The sequence below is a fragment of the Panthera uncia genome, chromosome B4 (assembly GCF_023721935.1).
Source record: "Panthera uncia isolate 11264 chromosome B4, Puncia_PCG_1.0, whole genome shotgun sequence".
NCBI classification, from domain to species: Eukaryota; Metazoa; Chordata; class Mammalia; order Carnivora; family Felidae; genus Panthera; species Panthera uncia.
In genome coordinates, this window is record NC_064809.1 from 58,444,384 (window position 1) to 58,466,196 (window position 21,813).

Here is a 21,813-nt window from a genome sequence, read left to right on the forward strand (position 1 = left end):
AATGAGATCCAGTCAAGCTAAGTGAGTTACGATGAGTTACAGACCTCAGTCAAGAATGCCAACAGAGCCAGCAGCAACCTGGCAGACAAGAGACATTACCACAGAGAACAGAGAAGCCAGAATACAGAACAAGGAAACCCTCCCCCCAAAGCCACAAGGTCACAAAACCACATCCTGCCAGGTGAAATCTAAAAGGCCAAACATTTGACATGTAGCTAAAGAGATTATTTAAATGTATGTAACTGGATCAAATTTTCAACAGAAATGGACAGAAGTCAGCTTTGTCCTAGTCATCCAGCAGATGGAGTGTTGATGAAGATCGGATCAGCCTTAGACAATTAAGTTTTATTTTTCTTTTTAGCTTTTTTTATTTTTATTTTACAAGTAACCTCTATCCCCAGTGTGGAGTTGAACTCGTGACCCTGAGACCAAGAGTCACCTATTCTACCAACTGAGCCAGCCAGGAGCTGCTCTTTTTAGCTTTTTTTTTTTTTTTTTTTTTTTTTTTTTGAGATATAATTGACATAAAACATTGTATAAGTTTAAGATGTACAATGATATGATACAATGAAATTTTAGAGAAATAAAGGAACTACATTTCCTCTGCATCTCTGATTTGCAGCGTAAGTAAATATGGGGCCCCCCAAAATATGACTTCTCTGCTTTTTAGTCAATGTACGGTATTTGATGATGCCAAACTCTGTTGTTTCTGAGCATTTGCAGAGAAATAAAGAATATGCTTCATGAACCTTCTTTGATCTCTGCAGCCAGAAGCAATCCATCCCTCTTCTGAATTTTCATAGCAGATCAGTTCTTGAAATGTGGCCCCTAGACATCGGAACTTGTTAGAAATGCAAATTGTTGGACCCTATCCCAGATCTATTGCAGCAGGAACTTGGGAGGGGAGGCGGCAATCTGTATTTTAACAAATCATTTAACAAGTATCAGAATATTTGCTAACATTTGAGAACCACTGTCAGCACTTTGTACCTCTTTTATGAGATCTACTACATTCTAGCATTATGGTTTTAGTTTTACTGTCCTGTGGCTCCCAGGTTAGAATATTTTATCTCATCAGACCATAAATATGCATTAATCATCCTTGTCACAGTCATTACCAAGCCCCTGAGTTATACTTCTCAATTCCTTGCAGATTTACCTCTGGGCTCATTGTTACTTTTGCTAACACTTCTCTGGTCATAACTCATAATACTTTCAATATCTATGTAAATGGTCTTTCTCACATCCTGGCTTCCAACTTAATTCACCCCAAGTCCTCTTCTTTGCTTCAGCTGCTCACTCTATAAGCATGCCATCAGTCCTATCATTACCAATGATTACAACCTACAATATCATTCCTTTTTTAATGTTTTTTAATGTTTTTATTTCTATTTGAGAGAGAGAGAGAGAGAGACAGTGCATGAGTGGGGGAGGGACAGAGAGAGAAGGAGACACAATCTGAAGCAGGCCCCAGGCTCTGAGCTGTCAGTACAGAGCCCGATGTGGGGCTTGAGCTCACAAGCCATGAGATCATGACCTGAGCCGAAGTCGGATGCTTAACCAACTGACCCACCCAGGTGCCCCCCACAATATCGCTCTTAAGCAGCTTACTCCCTTACTGCCATCTACTTCCTATCTTTCTAACTAACTACAGCTTTAAATCCCCATAATCACACTGACCCACCACGAATCCATGGTAACCTGCCTCTCACCGGTCCTACTTTCCTGTCTTACTCAGTTGGATCAGAACTGATCGTTATAACCATTTCCATGCACTATTCTCAACTCTCCTCATCATCTCTTTTTGTGTTATTCACCTAGTAAAACTCCAATCCTGGTCAAAGCCAACGCTCAGCTTGCTCTCTACCTGCACTGCTGATGTACAGTGCCAGAGAAAAATGTAAGACTACACTGACCGTCTCATTCTAAATACATAACTACTGGACCTCGAGGGAATGTGGCAGTCATAACATGCTCTCTGAATCCGTTCGTTCCTCCAGTCTTCTAGATGACTACTTCAAACCTTCTGCTCTTTCTCCAAATGCCAACAGCTCCCGCCCAAACCTTACTTCCATCCTGCTGATAGCCTTGCCACTTACTTCAATGAGAGAATAGAAGCAATTTAAACAAAGCTTCCGAAAGCACCTGCCAACGCATCTATGTCATTTCCTGTGCCTTCTGTCCTCTTGTTATGAACTCACTCCTTACAGAAAATCTTCCGAACAGTTGTGCATATTTTCCGCCTTAAATTTTTCTCCTCCCATTAATTCCTGGAACCCTTTGGCTTTTCCCCATTAATCCACTGAAGCCACTCTTGTCAAAATCACCTGTGACCTCCATGATGCTAAATCAATGGTCTTCTGTCTTCATCTTTCTTGCCCTATCAGCAGCATTGTACACAGTTAATCACTCCCTTCTGTTTGATATATTTTTTCCATCTGGCTTCCAGGACACCATACTCTCCTGACGTACCTTACATTTCATCGCCTACTTCTCAAACTTTATTGGCTCCTTCTTGTATCCCGAACAGCTAAACAAAGGAGGACCCCAGGGCACAGACATTGAACCTCTTATCAGTCTACCTTTACTCACAAGTTTTCCACTCCAAGATGGATTCCAAAGTCTACATCCATCTGCCTACACATCCAGACTTGTTTGTCTAATAGACAACTTTCAGTCGACTGGCCAGCAGCATTTGACACAAGATTGCTCAGGCTGCTGTATGAAAAAAGGATTCAAGGGGATCAAGAAATGATATAGGAACACTAGTGAGAAGGCTAAGGTAAAAAGTAAGGTCCAGGTAAAAAGTAATATTGGTGTGACCTTTAGTTGTGGTAGACATGAAGAACAGTGGAATCATTTAAAATTAGATTAAAGGTGGAGTCAAAGGACTTGATGATGGATTGGAGGGAGGTGGGGAGGAAGAGAAAAAATTGTTATAAGAGACATTATCTCCTAATGTTCAAGGTCGTGACAAACTCTCAGAAAAATAAACCAAATTGTCCTATGGGAAGGTATGTCAGAAGGGTAGTAGAATGATACTAACTCTCTAAGGCCAGTTATTTCCTAACAATCTCTTAAAGAACATAACACAGTTATATTTTTCATGTAATGCCCACTAATTGCTTATCCAGCCAGTAATAAATGCAGAACTTCATCTCAGGAGAAAAGTTTCATATACAAATATGTAAATATCTGATTAAAAAAAATGAAAAGAACTCTGAGGAGACTCAGGAAATGGATAAGCTCATGACTGTCATGAAGGCACAATTGAGCGCTTGTGATCACTGTACCCAAGTTCCAAGACATCTGCCTTTAAACATGAAACTGTTTAGGGGTGCCTGGGTGACTCAGTGGGTTAAGCATCCACCTTGGGCTCAGGTCATGATCTTGCCATCTGTGAGTTTGAGCCCGATGTCAGGCTCTAAGCTGACAGCGTGGAGCCTGGAGCCTGCTTCGATTCTGTGTCTCCCTCTCTCTCTCTCTCTCTGCCCCTCCCCTGCTCTCCCTCTCTCTCTCTCTCATAAATAAATAAACAGTAGAAAAAAATTTTTTTAATTTTGTTAAAAAAAACCATGAAACTGTTTATTGTACATGAGGTAAAAGGGCAATAAATGCTCGTGCACTGATTGTCTCAAGCTGAATGCAACCAATTTTTAGATGGCACAGTAAGAATTCTGAAATCGTTTTATTTTTCTCTTTTTATGGGAGCGAAAATAAGCCTAGCTCACATTTATTGTTCGTATATGGCCTGTTCATATATTACCTGTCAAATACCGTATGGTAACCTGTTCGTATAAGGCAGGTTACCATGGATTCGTGGTGGGTCAGTGTGATTATGGGGATTTAAAGCTGTAGTTAGTTAGAAAGATAGGAAGTAGACCATAGATTCAGAGAGCCCTAATTCTTCATAAACACAGAATTTAGCTCTCCTTTTATCTTTTTTTTTTTTTTTTTTTTATTTTTGGGACAGAGAGAGACAGAGCATGAACGGGGGAGGGTCAGAGAGAGAGGGAGACACAGAATCAGAAACAGGCTCCAGGCTCCGAGCCATCAGCCCAGAGCCCGACGCGGGGCTCGAACTCACGGACCGCGAGATCGCGACCTGGCTGAAGTCGGACGCTTAACCGACTGTGCCACCCAGGCGCCCCAGCTCTCCTTTTATCTTTACTGAAAAGTCCTTTTCAAATAAAATAATCAGGATGTGGAGGAGAAGGAGCAGGGGGAGGAGGAAGGACACTTTCATTGACACGGAAGGAAAGAGGAAGGTGTTGGGCACAGAAATAGGAGTGTCATTGGTTTGCTCACAGGAAGATGAGGGAACACCATCTGATTCCTTTTTTCTTAGCAAACTGGGGTGAGGAAGAGGGAGAAGCAGAAGAAAGGGAGAAGCTAAAAGAGGGAAATGTGTGAAACCAAGAGAGTGAGAGGGCGAGAGAGGAGCTTACCAAGAAAATTCTTATTTGCAGAATGGAAAATGAAAAGATTGACAGGATGTAACGCTTGCTATGAGAGGGTTGCTAGGATGCAGCTGGGTTCATATTTCATTTTTCTCTGTTCAGAATGTAAAAATCTATGTAGGAACGAACGCCTGGGTGGCTCAGTCGCTAAGTGTCCAACTCTTCATTTTGGCTCAGGTCACGACGTTGCTGTTTGTGGGATCCAGCCCCACGATAGACTCTGTGCTGACAGCACGGAGCCTGCTTGGGATTCTCTCTCTCACTCTCTCTCTCTGCCCCTGCCCCTCCCCCTCCCCCCCAAAAAATAAATAAATAAACATTTTTTAAAAATCTATGTAGGGTTCAGGCATCAAGGAAATCATATGCTGTGTAAATAAACTGAATGTAAACTTTTAAAATTATAAGACTTTAGGTTTATTACTTTGAAACAAATAGCTACCTATTTGCTGCACTGAAAACAATAAGGAAAAAAATTAATCAACAGGAATTCTGTTAACTGTCACTTAAGCAAAACCATTTCCTTTCTTTGAAATCCAGCTGGAAATGTTCACAGGGCAAGGCGTTTGCCGCCAACCCAAGGTACAAACACTCATTACAGGACAAACAGAGGAAATTATTCCATCATAAATCTGTCAGTCATGAAAACAGGCCATTCAGACCCTTACAAAGCCCTTATCTGCTCACTGGTTCTCCTGCTCCTGCTATTTCTCTTTTCTTTCCTCAAGAAGGGACAGACGTTTAGTCATTGGAATCACAGGAACTTGATATGTGGGAGGGGCATTGCAATTCTTCTGGCTCAGGACTCTCCATATGTTTGCATTGCTTTTATATAAATCATCAGGATTTTATGCATGGAAGTCTCCAGTGAAAGAACTCAGTAGCTCTGTAGGGCACCCATTGCATGCTGGACAGCTCTTCCTTCTATTGAACTTAACTCATTTCCCTGATGTGCCTCTGAGTTTGCCCTTTTATTTATTTTTAATTTATTTTATTTTATTTATTTCTGAGAGAGAGAGAGAGAGAAAGAGAGAGAGAGAGAGAGAGAGAGAATGCAAGCAGGAGAGGGGCAGAAAGAGAGGAAGACACAAAACCTGAAGCAGGCTCCAAGCTGTCAGCACAGAGCCGGATGCAGGGCTCGAACTCCGGAACTGCGAGATCATGACATGAGCCAAAGTTGGATGCTTAACCAACTGAGCCACCCAGGTACCCCTGAGTTTGCCCTTTTAAAGGTTTTCACAACTCTGATGTTTATTCTGTATGTTATCCCCTCAAAGAGAGAAGACAGAGATCATACACTGTCCTGACTTCTTTTCTCTAGTAGATAATTCTTGTTCTTATTTCTATTTCCTCCTTCTTATGTTCTTTCAGAATATCTCTTTGATTGTGCCCCTGTTTGATTATATTTTCAAGTGTGCTGTTCAGAGCTGGATACAATTATCCAAGGATCTTGTCTGATAAGGAAGAGTAGAGTGAACCTATAATTTTTCCTTTGAAGTATTATGTTTATTGCTTGCTATATAACTAATATATTTATTACATATTATCAGAATGATATTCTATTCAAAATGTTAATGCATCTAATGATCCAAAACTTTTGGTGATAATGTCACACTATTGACTCATTGCAGCATGCTGAATAATGGTTCTTTAAAGATATCCATATCCTACCCCTGGAGTCTGTGAATACGTTACGTTACATGGCCAAAGAACTTTGCAGGTGCCATTAGTTAAGGATCTTGAAAAGGGGAAATTATTCTGGATTATCTGGATGGTTCAATGTAATATCAAGGGTTCTTACAAGAAGGAGGCAGGAGGGCCAGAGTAAGAGAAGGAGATATGACAAGAGAAGCAGTGGTCAGAGTGACACGGGGCCACAGACCAAGTAGTGTGGACAGCCTCTGAAGAGCTAAAATAGTCAAGGGAACAAATTCTCTCCTAGAGCCCCCAAAAGAAATGTGGCCCTGCTGAATCATTTTAGACTGTGGACCTCCGTAACTATAAGAGAATAATTTGCATTCTTTTAAGCCACTCAATTTGTGACAATATTATAGAAACTAATACACTCATATTTAGCTTAAGTTAATGTAGGTCTTGTTCATAAATACTATAGCAAAACTCCATGTTACATTTATATGATTGATTTTATGGATATAAAAACAAAACCTTAGCAATTGTTTACATCAATTTTATTTTGCTTGCTTCATCTCTTCCTTTCAGCTGTCAAAAATGTATTAAGGAGCACCTGGGTGGCTCAGTCATTTAAGCGTCCGACTTCGGCTCAGGTTACGATCTCACCATTCCCAAGCTCGAGCCCCATGTCAGGCTCTGTGCTGACAGCTCAGAGCCTGGAGCCTGCTTCGGATTCTGTATCTCCATCTCTCTCTGCCCATCCCCCGCTCATTCTCTCTCTCTCTCTCTCTCTCTCTCTCAAAAATAAATAAACATTTAAAAAAATGTATCAAAACCTGACCGTGATACCCAAGTGCCCATAATCCTTCTATCATAATGGAATGTACTGATGGTTTTATAATCATTTCTTTCTCTATCATTAATCAAATCACCAATCAAAATTTCTATTAGGGGAGGACAAAGGAAAAAGACAAGAGAGATGTACCTCCCTCCAGATTTTAGAAATAATCGTTTATCAATGACTTTGTTATATTTCACTCGACCTACATTTTTCAATTGTATCCAATTCATGAGACTTTCAGAAACCTTGAACTGATTCATACCCTTCTGATAGTAATTCTATCAAAGATGAAGTCCCATGAACTTGCTCTTTGTGTATCTGTGCTGGTTTCTGGTGACCCCAGCTTTCTTTTCTAGGTGCTCATAAGTCACTAGTTTTTCTAATGTAATCAAGAATTTTGCCTGGACAACAATGCATTTATAGGCCCCGGTTTGATGAGTGTAAATACTTAAAAATTCTTTCCTAATATTAAGAAAGATAACAAAATATCTGCACATTGCTTATCTTTTAAAAACGATACCCATATACATATTAGATGAACTATCTGTTCAAGTCTTTTGTCCAATTTTTTTGGAAAGGGACCGTTTATTTCCTTATGATTAATTTTCAAAGTTCTTTCTAATGTTCTAGATACAAGTATTTTTCAAATACGTGATTTACAAAATTTTCCCGTCTGTACCTTGTCTTTTCATTCTCTTAAAAATGTCTTTCACAAAGCAAACCTTTTACATTTGATAAAATACAATTGGCAAAGCTTTTCTTTTAAAGATGGTGCTTTTGGTTTTGCAGCTAGAAACTCTTTGCCTATCCTCTCTCTTGCTCCTTGTGCCTGAACTAGAGACTTCTGGAGCTCTCACTCTGTCCACAACGATGTCCACATCCCAGTTTCAAATAGATTTGAATCATGCTGGGCAGTGCAGAGTTGTTGTTTTTGTTTGTTTGTTTGTTTGTTTGTTTTGTTTTTTTAAAATTTTATTTTAGAGAGAGAGTGAGTGCAAGTGGTGGTGAAGGGGAGAGAAAAAGAGAGGGAGAGAGAGAGACTCCCAAGCAGGCTCCACACTGTCAGCACAGAGCCAGATGGGGGGGCTCGAACTCATGAACCATGAGATCACGACCTGAGCCAAAACCAAGTATGACACTCCACCAACTGAGCCACCCAGGCACCCCTATCATTTATCTTCACATAAACTTGAACACCAAAAAAAAGCCTGGGGATGGGCAGGGAGAGAAGCAGCAATATACCTCAGCCAGTGGCAGCTGCAGCAGATGCTACCTTTGTCACGCCCACTTCTCCAGTCCCCTCTGCAATTAAAACTCCAGTTGCCGAGAATGAAGAAGAAAGAAGAGGCAGAGAGAAACCCCCACGGACCTACCAAGACTTAGATGTCAAAAAAAACCTAGCATCATGGTTCTGGTTCTGGGATAGATGGAGCTAGCATGCAACCCGTGTCTCCCACTGTGTGCAGCTATAAAACCTGAAAAGCAGGCATGGAACAGCTACCCGAGGATTCTGAAAAGTAAGTAGGAACAGGCAGGTTGGGGAAGAAAGCCAGAATTTGAAGTAACCCAAAAATGGCAGTGAATGTACCGATTTTTAAAAACTCTGGGGTGGCTGGGTAACTCAGTTGGTTGAGCATCCTACTCTTGATTTTGGCTCAGGTCATGATCCCAGGGTCGTGGGATCCAGGTCTTCTTGGGGTTCCGTGCTGGCATGGAGCCCGCTTGTGATTCTTTCTCGCCCTCTGCCCCTCCCCCACTCACACTCGCTCTCTCTCAAAAATAAATAAATAAATAAATATATTTTTTAAAAAGATAAATGGTAGACATCATGACATATATAAATCTGTTACTATAAACATTTAGAAAGGATATCTTTCTACATGAACACAATACCATTAGCACAGCCTAATACAATTAACAATAATTCCCTAAGACCTAGACCACATTAAAATTTTTTCAATTGTTCCCAACATGCAACTGACCAAATATTAGTATTTTAAAGGATGGTAACTGTGTAGAGGTAATCTTAGCTGGCATTCAGGAAAGGCCATTATCTTTTTTGTGTACAAACACCTTCTCAGTGCCCATAGGTCTAACTTCACATGTTTCTCCCATGATGCTCCCCTTCCTGGCATTTTAATCTCCAGCAAGGATAGGAAACAGAGGAGAACACAAATAACTTGCAAAATTTATTGTGGATAATCAGGGAATTAATCATTTTTAGCCTAAATCTATTATTAGTGAATACTCCATGTACGTTGAGTTAAAGATACTTCTTTATTGTGCTATGTTTCAAGCTGCCAGTGATAACTTTTTAATGGGTTATAAATCAGTTTGCTGGATCTGGACCGGCATCGTTTAAAAAAATAAATAGAATAGAAACTTTCAAAGCACGTCCCATATAGTAAAGTGTTTTTACGACATTATATTTCAGTTTTCTGTATGTAAATTTACATGTTGTGATTTGCAATAGAAATATATCCCTTATGGTAAGCTGTGGTCAAGAATTTTGAAAGCCACACATCATAGACAATCCAAAGGGGCCTTGTAACTTAGAGAGCTAGCCCCTTTTCCAATATCTACAGAGAATACTTGGATCCAGAAGACCCAGTCTTTCTTTTTTCCTGTACCTCTGGCTGACATGAGATTTCCTACAGATTCAAATATCTGGACCGGTGGGGACAGTGAGTGGTGCACTCACCAGCTAGCCGGGCTTCCTCTCATATAGAGCTCAGAATACCGTGGAATCAGATGGTGTGCCCACAGGGAGAAGACAAGGGCTATAGACAGGAATCAGGACACAAAGCAGGAAAGAGAAGAAGACACAGGTATGAACCCTTAGGCCAACAGCCCTATCTATAAGTCAGCATGCATGGGAGCAAAGATGAGAACAAGCCAAACCATTCTTGCAGCACAACCTAGTGCACACTCTGCAGAGAGATACTTCAGGCGAATGATTGAGGGCCTGGGCTGTAGAACCCGATCCTCTGAGACCTAAGCCCTCTTCTCTTCTTACCAGTCGTGTGCCCTTAGAAAAGTGGACCTCCCTGACTCATTTTTGTCACCTACAAAATGGGAGGAAAAGAGTTATCATCTCCTAGGTTCGTTGTGAGGATTACACAAGTCAGTACATGTACAAAGTGAGTACATAGCTTCTGGCAAATAAAAGACTCAATAAAAGTAACCATTATTTTTGAAGGGTTTGTGGAGGTGAGAGGGAAAGCAGAGAGTAATAAGGAGATGACTAGATAAGGGGTGCCTGGGTGGCTCAGTCAGTTAAGCATCCAACTCTTGATTTCAGATCAGGTCATGATCCCAGGGTCATGGAATAAAACGGGGCGTGGAGCTTGCTTGAGATTCATTCTCTCTCTCTCTCTCTCTCCCACTCTCTCTTCCTCTCTCTAAAATAAAAATAAATAAAAATGAGATGACTAGATAGAGCAAAATACAATGACTTTCAAATGTAATTACAATATTTTCATTTGACGGATGGGATTCCATATCAAGACAGTCCTGAAGCTGCTTATAACATTTTATTCTCTGTTAAATATGTCATTTGCTCATCATCCTGACTTGGCTGAAGTTACATTCATTGAAATCATGATGTGCAGAGATAAATGAGAAGTTAATACTGAATTGAGAAGTGCAAATGTTGATTTTCTAGTATTAGTGTCTTTAATCTAACACTAACGTACTTTAAAATCGCCTACATTTGGCAACATTCATCCCTCATGCTGGGTGTCATCTTCTCTGAAGAGTCCGGTTATCTAGGTCAAAGAGGACTCAGGCAAGCGGAGCACAGAGAGCACAGGAAGGAGTGTGGAATGCAGGGTGGGAAGGCAGCTATCTGTTGAGGATGGGTTGGTGCCAGGGGACATGTGGTTCCCAATGATGGGTCCCAGATTCTAGCAAAGGATACTGGGTGAATGAAAAGAGTGGGTGTGCCTTGTGGAAGCCCAGTTTTACTAGCAAGCAAAGAAGTCCTATAGGGGAATGCTATTGTAAAATTACAGTCTGTAGGTTAACAATTATCCACCCCTCCCCCATGAAGGATAACTGCCCTTCCACCCTAACTCGAGGACAGTTAACAGGTAGATGATGTATTGTGAAAGCTCAGCAAACTATTTTTTCCCTCCCTCCCAAAGTATGAAAGAGGAGAGACAAAGCTTACTTTTAATCTCCTTTTTTTTTTTCTTCTCTATCCCATTAACCAAACCACTATATATAAATCTGATAGGAAAACGATGTTGATCATACTTTATTTCTGAATGGTTACAGACCATACTCATGGCCACTTCCTGTATGTATTAATTATGAAAAAATGCCCTTGGCTTAAACAGTATTTTAAAGGTAAACCAGTTCTAGGATCCTTAAGGACATTATTCAATTTAATCTTTTATTTTACAAATTGGATGGTGGTATTCTTATCACATTCTTAATTTTTTTTTCATTTTAACAGTTTTTATTTAAAGTCATATATCACATTACTTTATTCCCGCATCTTCTCAATTGTTTCCTCATAGTTGCCCTTTCCCTTTCCTACTTGGTGAGATTTGGCTTCACGTTCAAGGATCTTTTTGGCATCTTTGTCCAGTTTTGGTCTAGTGATAACTACCTTGCCAGGGTGAATGTCCACATGGACAGCTGTGACATTCGCCTTCTCTCACTGTACTTGTTCAGGGTAGATGACGTATTTCCTCCTGTAAGCCTGGACTACTTTGCCAATTTGCTGACCTTTGTAGTGTCCTCACTCAACCTGTACTTTATCATCCTTTCAGATGGGCATGGATCAAATGTTGTACTTCTGTCTCAGCTCTTTGGAGACAGGGGAAGGCATAATCTTCCTGTGCATGTGGGAAGGTATGTCGAAATGCCTTTTATAGTTCTTGCTCTGGTCAGAAGCCACAAAGGGATTGAACTTCATTTAGGCCTCCAGCACTTCCTTAATTTTTACTTTCTTTACTTTTAAATGCAAGTATAAACTCCCAGCCCTTGGGAGGATTAGATGCATGTACATTAGACTATATACCTTTTTGACTCTCTTTTCCTGATATCATTGCTCAAATGGAGCCCTTCTGACAAATTTTTATGGTCTCTACCCCCACATGGTCAGTCCCACAGAATCCCAACAAATCTGGAGTCCAGAGGAAAGGAAGATAGGGAGTGCATTCCTCATGCATGCATGTCTATTTATATATAGTATGCCTCCAGTATTTACGGCTTGTAACAAACCAACTGTAATCTGAAACCCTACTGTATAATAAACATTGTTAATAACCAACTCCTGGAAATTGCTAACTTCTAGAAAGATTGTTAAGCCAATTAAATTATACCCTTTTGACATATAATGAAAATTTCTTCCCTAAAGCCAATGTCCACATTTGAAATAATTTAATAGGAAAGAATTTTAAGAGAACATTCTTTGAACAAAGGGTAGGAGAGAAAAATGTCTAGTAGAAAAGAGCATTCTCTAGGCATATAATATTCAGTTGATCAAAAGCTGAGTGAACTTCATTTATTTTTCACAGGGTTCTATCATAGGACTGCTAGGTTGGTAAGACCACTTTGCTTCTCAAATTACAGCAATAATGCGAAGCCTCAGTATCCTATTACATGCTACACATTTTTGTTGCTAAATTACATAAGAAATATTGGTATGGTATTTTTCTTACTCTCTGGTGCATCATCTTGGGCCTCTATTCTCTTTCCAGCCTCACCCTTTTCCTTCACAGAAGCCATTGTCTGGTTTATATAAAAAGTGTCAGCTCACTGCCTAATTTTACAAAGGAGAAAACAAAAACTTAATTAGAAATAAGATAATAAACTATAAAAGGCTATCATTAGAGCTTTCCTTCTTTAATATGAAAAGATGTGTTCTAATCATTTCATTTCTTTGACTTTTCTTTTTCACAAAAGAGTGCTTTTCCGTACCTCGTCTTCTCATTTCACAGGAAATGTCTCCACACAATGATTGTATTTTCTGTCAGTTGGTCTGCCTTGATTGGGATCAACCCAGGTGGGTGGCTTTTTCTTTCTTTCTTTCTTTCTTTCTTTTTTTTTCAGAAGTTCAAATTGAGTACTGGCTTCTCTCACACAGAAACCACAAGTCTCAGTTTCTCCTATGTTGAGGCAGAATGATTCTCCCCATCTTATCAGCGGTTTGCTGACAAACTTACTATTTCATGATCTTTCTGTTTCATAAACTTGACCATGTTAGTTGTCATTAACCCACTGAACTGGTCAAGGCCTACTAGTGTTACCTGTATCTGTCATGAAGTCATTTCTTCCAGAGGTCTGTTGTGTACAGGGACATTTTGAACAGATGAATGGAACTTTTTCTCTGTAATAGGGGCTCCTCTGTGGGGCCAGTGACATAAGACCCATGTGAATTTCCATGGTTGGCCCAGATTCATTCCAACAGTGCCATCCATTATTGAGTACCAAATGCCTGATTCTAGAATTGATCCCAATTCAGTAGGAATAATATGATTGGGGTACCTGCTCCAAAATACCTTCTGCATGAGCCTTCTAAAATCTTTCTTTCCCGGAGGCATTTGGGAAAACTGTAAGACACTATGTAAGTGTGGGAGAACCCCTCCACACCAGACCAGATGTGACAACCTCAGTTCAGATCCTGGTTCTGCCACTTCCTAATTGTGTGACTTAAGACAGGTTGCTTAATCTCTCTGTGCCACAGCTTCTTCATGGACTGGTTATTCTCTGTCCTTTTGCCCCATACTGAACCCCACGGTGACTGATACTTCAATCCTATATCACTGAGATTCCCTTGATGTCAGGCTTCTAGTTGTTTCAGCCACAGGGAAATTGGAAGATGGAAGGGAACATTAGAGTGTTTGTTCCCTCAATACCTCATCGACCCCAAACTATTCACTTCACCTGCCATCTCACCCCAAGAGATGGCCACCAAGGCCACACCACCTTGGTCACACCACCAAGGCTCTGGCCACATCTCTCCATGACTGCAGACGGTTTCTCAAAATAGCTCTTCCTAGAATAGCTCCTCATCAGGCCCCAGTTACACCATTTCCTTGCTCCCCTTTTCAGCCTGTGAGTGGGAACAGCTTCTGAAGGCAGCTAGTTTGCTGGGTGCTTCAGTATCCCTGACTGATTCCCTTAAATCTGCCTACACATCTGCAAATAGTTTCTGCTTTCAATTCTCTTCAGAATTCCATCTGTGTGTGCCTCCTCTTTCTTGCTGGAGCCTTGACTAAGACCTCATAGGACTCTTGTAAGGATTAAATAAATTACAACATATTAAGTATTCAGATTCAATGCTGTATGATTGGCTGTTGTTACCACTAAGGCTGCCTTGTCTTCCTTTCCAACCAGTCCTGGGGGCCACACCACCGAGGTTGCCAAAATAAATAGGGGTCCTAGCTCTAGAAAGCCTCAGGCATCTGGAGGTCCTTCACCAACCCTCCAGGAGGACATTAGCACAGGCTTGGGTGGGAAAGCTTGAATAAAATTTGTTCAGCTACAGACGGGAAAATCACCAGGCTGGGGCAGGGGAGGAGTCAGAGGCGTATCAGAGGGTCTGAACACATTAACAGACAGAGGCTGAAGGACTCAGTAATTCTGGCAAGACTTGGGCTCCAGGAATTGAAAGAAGAGTCTTTGTTTGACAGGATACTCAGAGGGGATGGGCAGAGTGCAGAGGAGGATCAAATGCCTAAGACAAATTTCATCTACCTCACAATTTGGCCAAGGGCCAGCTGTTTTCCAAGTTTCTGAAGACAGGTGGAGCTAAGTGTTTGGGACTAACAGGATCTTATCTAAAAGCGAGCCAGCTGGCAGAGTTCACATTCACATATTTATACTGGTGAAATCCAGTTCAGGCAGGAACCGAGACCATTCTTTATTAACAAGACTGAGGACATACGTAGAGGATTAACAGGCTGTTTTCAGCGGTGGATGAGATACAGGCATTCAGGCCAGCCTGACAAGATTCAGAGTGAGCTCTACCCCTTTCTCATTGTGCAGGACTGGGCAAAGTCACTCAGGCTCTCTAAGCTGCAAATTTTTAGTTTGTAGAACTGCTAATAACAGATCCTACCCTGAAAGTCATTAGGAGAACTAAATCAAGAAATTTAGAGGCAGTGTTTTACATAGCACCTGCCACATAGTCAGTGTTCAAAAATGTTTTCCTTCATAACCGTCATCATCATGATGATCTCTATCATGGTTCTTAACAGTCAACTGGTACAAATCTTGCAGGCACAAGTTAATGAAAGAGTAACAGAGCTTATAAGGATCTCATGAAAGAAATGGAAAGTATTAAATCAACCAACTTACTTTTTCTCCTTTTGTCAAAATAACAGATGCACAGAATCCCGACCCAGGAAAGTTGCAATTGTTAGCTACACCTCAGGACGGATCTGCTCTTTAGCATAGTGACTTACAAGTCAGGTTCTAGAATCAGCCCAATCTGAGTTCAAGTCCCAGCTCTGAGAGTAAGAGATGTGGAGACCTTGAGGAAGTAAGAGCTGTTTGGCCTTTGGGTAAATTATTCTATCTCATTAAGCTTCAGTTTTCTCATGTGTAAAATAGAAGAAGTAATAGTTTCCACCACATAGAATAGTTCTGAATATTGATAGGATGCATGCAAGCCTCTCATTAGTTTACTTCCAATGGAAGAGAGTTGTGAGTGTACAAATGTTAAGTAGAAGACATCCCTAAGAACATTTGGGAGATTTTACAATAAAAAATTCTGCCATAATGGGGATTGACTAGAAAGGAGCATGAGGGTCATTTTCGGGGTGATGAAAATGTTAACTTCTTGTTTTGGGTGGTCGCTGAATGGGTGTATGGAATTGCCAAACTCACTGAATTGAAAACTTAAGATCTGTTCATTTTATTGTATGAAAACTATACGTCAATTAAAACAAAAAGAATAGTTATGAATTCTGCTCTGTGCGTACGATTTTATCCCATTCAACTCTTTACGTGAAGCCAGGAAAATGTCATTGGTAACACTCACTTAGAGAAGAGGTGAGGGGGATGCTGTTGTCTACATTGTGCACAGTTAAAGGCTCTTGGTCATGAAAGGTACTATTTCTGCACAAAGCTCATTTACTAGAAACCATTAGGGGCAATAGAAGATCCTGGTCATGAGTATTGTTCATCAGATCCGTGGGAATAGTGAATTTATGGCTTACCTTCACGGATCTTACTTAGGGCATATGTCTATTACGGTCGAGACAAATGGCCAGGTCAGAGTCACACCCTTTACCCAACAGGTGTTTGTTCATATTGCAAAAAGTTTTTTAACAGTGTCTATAGCCTTACTATTACAGGAGTAAGGCATGTATACCTGATGAAAGAAAGGATGAACACATGAATGGATGGATGAATGAAAGAACAAGCATTTACTGAGTGACTATCATGCATCATCTTGGTTATTTAATGTAATTTAAATCTTACTAAAAACTTGTGAAGTAGAGTTATTATTCCCACTTTACAAATGAGAAAAGCCATGCTTAGAAGTTGAAGCAATCGGGGCACCTGGGTGGCTCAGTCGGTTAAGCCTCTGACTTCGGTTCAGGTCATGATTTCACGGTTCATGAGTTTGAGCGCCATATCAGGCTCTGTGCTGACAGAGCCTGGAGCCTGCTTCAGATTCTGTGTCTCCCTCTCTCTCTGTCCCTCCCTTACTCATTCTCTCTCTCTCTCTCTCTCTCTCTCTGTGTTTCTCAAAAATAAATAAACGTTTAAAAAAATTTTTTTAAAAAGGTAAAGCAATTAACCTAAGGTTCCAAGGTCAGATCATAGCAGATGGACCCCATGTAATCTAATATATCCTCAATAATTTCCATTTGTTACAAGTAATATTTTTTCTTACGAGCTCCTATGTATTTTATTAGAGCTTATATGTATCAGTTAGCATACATCCAAACATTTAGTCTTTGTTTCAGAGGCTATTCCAGCTACCTCTGTTTAGGGAATTGATCAGTAGGAGGTAGGATACCACTAATACTAAGGTATTAGTCAATGTTTTCCCCTAATATTTTCTCCACTTCTTCATTCTTACCCTCTTTCAAACAGCAGATAGATTATTCTGAGTTCTGTTACCCCCGGGCAGAAGAGGTTAACAGCAGAGGAAAAATGAATTTCTTTTGGCTTTTAAGTCTTCAAACTTCAGGCCTCAAGGAGAATGGGAAAATATGCAGGGCATAAATAAGATATAGAAGTTTACTTGGTAATTTAGAGAATGAGTTCTCACCCAAGATTACACAAAGCTTTCCCAGGTGTGGGGAAAGGAGACATGCTAGAAAGAAGTCAGAGCATAGTGCTAATGTAGCCTCTGAACAGGGGCTGTCCCCTCCCCTTCTCCCCCACCCACTCAAGTGGGGGGAATTACTGAAGCTCCAGATGGGTTTGTGTGTTCTCAGATCAAAGGGAAAGAGCAAGAATGGCCTAAAAGAGAAACGACCATCAGGTGTGGCCAACAGATAGCTAAGAGGGTGTAGTCCCTGTGGGAGCCACAGGGGGTGGAGGTATTATGTTCCCCTTGTTGGCCATCATAGTGGATGCCAGCCAGCATGGACCGATGATGGCCAGAGGCCATCATCCCCCCATGCCCCACCTCTTATCACTTGGAACATCCTCCAGAAATTAGAGGCAACTCTAGGAAGGGTGGTAGGAAATCCTCAGTTTAGCCCAATTTAGCAGAGATTAACTTCTGCTGCATTGGAGGAATGAGGGCTTAAAACAGAAATTAGATTATAAAAAAAAATAAATGTAGATTTCTGACACAGTGGACTTTGCAGACTGGCATTCATTTTGCTACAGTTATAGATGTAATGCGTACAGTCATACTTGAGATCGGGTGGAGAAGGGAACAGCACTTGAAGCCTGCAAAAAGAAATCTAGAGGAAGAAAAGAAATTCCTTTAAGACAAATGTTCCTTTCAACCTGACCCTGTATTTAATGCTACCATATTTATTGAAGTCATCGTATTAGTTTATATAGCCCCAAGTCTATCTTTGCCTGATAATTCCTGGACCTTCTTCCTCATAAGTTATGTGACCTTCTGCTTATACCCTTGGGAGTCTTTGATCACCTTAAACTTTTGTCCTGGAATTTGTTTATTTTGAAGCATAAGTTTTTAAGGGGAGAGTCCCTTATTGGTGAAATCCTTTGCAAAAATCCTTTGCAAAAAAACATGAACTAGAATATTCTTTTCATAACTCTACACTCCACAGCAGCAATTTGTTCTTACATAATGCAATCTCTAGTTTCCATGCATTACTTGTCAGGGGATGACCCAAGGATGACCATCCAGATAAGGCAAAAAGTAATTGGGGGAAGGGAGGTGACCACCAAGATGAGTGCTTTGAAAAAAAAATTATCATTTGAACCTTTGGAGACTCAGTAGCTCAACCTGACAGCTGGGTGGGTGGGAAGCAAAGGACAAGAAACCTGTTTCAAGGTTAGTTCAATGGTCTAGGAAATACGTATGGCGTTTTGGACTAAGATGGTAATGTTGACATACTTGATTCAAGAATATATTATATTTTGAAAGTAGAACCAGTAGGATTTGGATGTAGGGATACAGAAAAGGGCCAGATTTGATTCCTGTGGAAGAAGCCATGCTTACCTGGAACTTCACATGACTGGACAAATGTGCCTGAAGGTAAGTTTAAAAACTGAAACCAGCCAACTAGAAACCAAACAGAAAAAAAAAAAAAAAAAAAAAGGAATCGGGAATGAATACCTTTTTAACTTAGTGAAAATTGAACCTGTCATGGAATCAACAACAACCATAAAAATCTTGAGGTGCCTAGCTGGCTCAGTCAGTAGAGCTTGCAACTCTTGATCTTGGGATCGTGGGTTCAAGCCCCATTTTGGGGGTAGAGTTTACTTTAAAAACAAATGAAAGTCTAACAAGCTATTTAAACTACCAATAAAAATCCGCATGAAGTTTCATCTTGTTCAAAGGTTACATGCAAAACCAAGGTCCCCAAATTAATGCTGAACAGCCAGTTTGTTTTCCTACTTCACAAGGAGACTTCAAAATGCAATCACCTGGGGTTCCTAAGCGGCTCAGTCAGCTAAGCATCCAACTCTTGATTTTGGCTCGGGTCATGATTTCACAGTTCGTGAGACCGAGCCCCATGTCAAGCTCTGCACTGACAGGGTGGAGCCCGTCTGGGATTCTCTCTCTCCTCTCTCTCTCTGCCCCTAACCTAGCTCACACTGCCTCTTTCAAAACAAATAAATAAATTAAAAAAAAAACAAAACTGCAATCACCTGACTACCATACGCTACACCCCCCTGCTGGTAAGTAGGAAAATTACCTCTGGGTAAATGTATGCTAAGTGATGGGTGCTAATTTTGCCCTAAGCAAAATGTATGAGATAGGCTGAGTATGTCCTTTTATGTAATATCCCTCCTTTCCTTGATGCCTAACTCACTTCCACTCACATCGACTATCACCAGCACCCAGAGTTTGCACACAACATCCCATATACAGTCTGTAACCTAAGAAATAACATTTCATTTTCCTGGGACTCATGAAAACCCTCTTTTATGTCCCGTTTGTTAAGACAACTTAACTTTGTGACCTGACAGTGTGAAGCAAAGGGCCATGTACTTGAAACTTAGGTCTCTCAATAATGTGATGATTTTAACTAAATACAGACCTTTTTTCTCAGTAAGAGAAATTAAGTGTCAAAATTTTAGGTAGGACTAGTGATGAGAAAGGCACACAGAGCAGAAGAATATGGTAGAAGATATGAAAAAGTAAAGATTTCTCATCATACCAGGCTATCCTGGCAAGCATTGTGCTCACAATATTCCTTAACTAGGCTTTCCCACTCCCCCACCTCCCTTCACCTGCTTCCCCTCCGGAGAATGGTGGTTGCCCTGATCTCCTGCTCCAAGAAAACAATGCATGGCTAGTGGGCCAGATGGCCAGGGCCCAAGAGAAAATATGGCAACCTTGCTTTTCCAGGAAAGTGCAGAAGAAAGCTTGTAAGCCTGGAGTCAGGTTTTCACTATAAACAATAGAGGAAAGGTCAAAGATTATTTCCAACCACAGTCACCAGGGAGACAGTCGCCAAAATACTTAACTATCAAACTCTGGTTTTATGCCCAGAGCTCAGGCAGAGAGAACACAGGGAAGTCCAGGTACTGGCAAGCAGCAAGAACCCAATTACAAGGTGCGTGTAGGGGGGCCTCTGGTGCCATAAGCCAGCACTCAGGGTTGGCTTCTGAAGGAGATAAAATGGTCTTAATGCTCCAGCAAGAGTGCTAAGCTTTACCTAACTATCATCCCTAAGAAAACTCCCAACATTCTTGAGTGCTAAGGAGCCTGTGTATAGATGGGCTTTTTAGTCTGTAGTGTATATTTCCTTACATGGCTGTATTATAAAGGGGGGGGGTGCTCAGAGCTCACATCCAAGATGGAAAGTATTCTTTTTTTGAATCAAAACTTTATTTTTAAAACAGCTTTAGGTTTGCAGCAAAATTGAGAGGGAGGTACAGATTTCACATATACTTCCGGCACCTACACATGCATAGTGTGCCCCATCACAACAGCCCCCCCCCCAAAGCGATGCATTCGTTATATTGATGAGCCAATATTGACACATCATAGTCACCCAAAGTCCCTCATTTACGTTAGGGTTCACTGTTGGTGTTGTATATTCTCTGGGTTTGGACAAATGTATAATGACATGTGTTCAGCATTACATGTGTTCAGCATTATGATATCATACAGGGTTATTTTCATCGCCTTAAAAATATTCTTTACATAAGGAATTAATTTTAAAAATAAGACTTTTGTGAACATGGAAATATACTAAAATTTGATTCCTTAGTTCCAAACTAAAAGTTTTCTTTACTTCCTTTTCCCACTTTATGTCAGACAAATGTACCAATGTTTCACTTATTAAGCGGCCTCCCTTGATATTAACATATTTAAGACTTCTCTGAAAGGTCAAACAGGGTCAAGTGATTATAGTATTTTCATCATCACATCATTCCTTGCTCCCTTTCCCACCCCACCCTCCCCCACCATCCATGTCTCTTTTATGTTAGGGAGATAATTTCCAGTGTGCCATTTTATATGCTCTGTTGTGACATGTATTACAATTCGGGCTGAAAAGCTCAATATGAAACCAACAAAGTGGACATAGAGACACTTTAGATAGCAGTTTCTACCTCTCCTATGCAGGCCCTCATTAAACTCTAATAATGGAATTGTCTTTTTTCATCTGTCCCCCACCAGAGGACGACGGTGAACTGTCCCTACGGATGGCACAGATGGGATTGTTTTGCTCACTCTCGCATCCGTGGCAACAATGCCAGACCACAGTGGGAACTCAGTCAGTGAATAAGCTGCTATTTGAGATTTTGTCTTTGAGCATAGTTGACGCACAATGCGACATTAGTTTCAGGTATACTACATAGTGATTGCACAAGTTTAGACTTCATGCTAAGCTCACCACAAGGGTGGCTACTCTCTAGCCAATACATTGTTATTACAATATCATTGACCATACTCCTTATACGGTGCCTCTTATTCCTATGACTTATTCATTCCACAACCTGAAGCCTGTATCTCCCATTCCCCTTCACCCATTTGCTGCTTGTGAGATTTTTATACCGGCACTGTGAACAGCGCGAGTGGTCTCTCTGACCAGCATTCTAGATTTCCTGATCAGGACCTGGGGGAGGCAGGGTGCCATCACTGGCCATGAGCTACCCTCCCTATAGTGAGGAGGCCACATTCAGCTACTGCTTTGTCAGAGATAATGGAAATTTCCTTTAGCAGCCTGCAGTAAATCAAAGACATGAAACATTTTTAAGCTGGAAGAAATCATGATCTACATTGGCTACATAAAGCATCAGCTGAGTATA

The 21,813-nt window shown here is 40.8% G+C and overlaps 1 long non-coding RNA gene and 1 pseudogene across 1 annotated transcript in view; one reads left to right on the top strand and one right to left on the bottom strand.

The window, feature by feature from the left end:
- LOC125920185 (uncharacterized) overlaps positions 1–21,813 on the top strand; it is a 51,043-nt gene that overhangs the window by 16,424 nt on the left and 12,806 nt on the right. The window lies entirely within an intron of this gene.
- LOC125920182 (60S ribosomal protein L26-like) lies at positions 10,855–12,726 on the bottom strand (annotated as a pseudogene).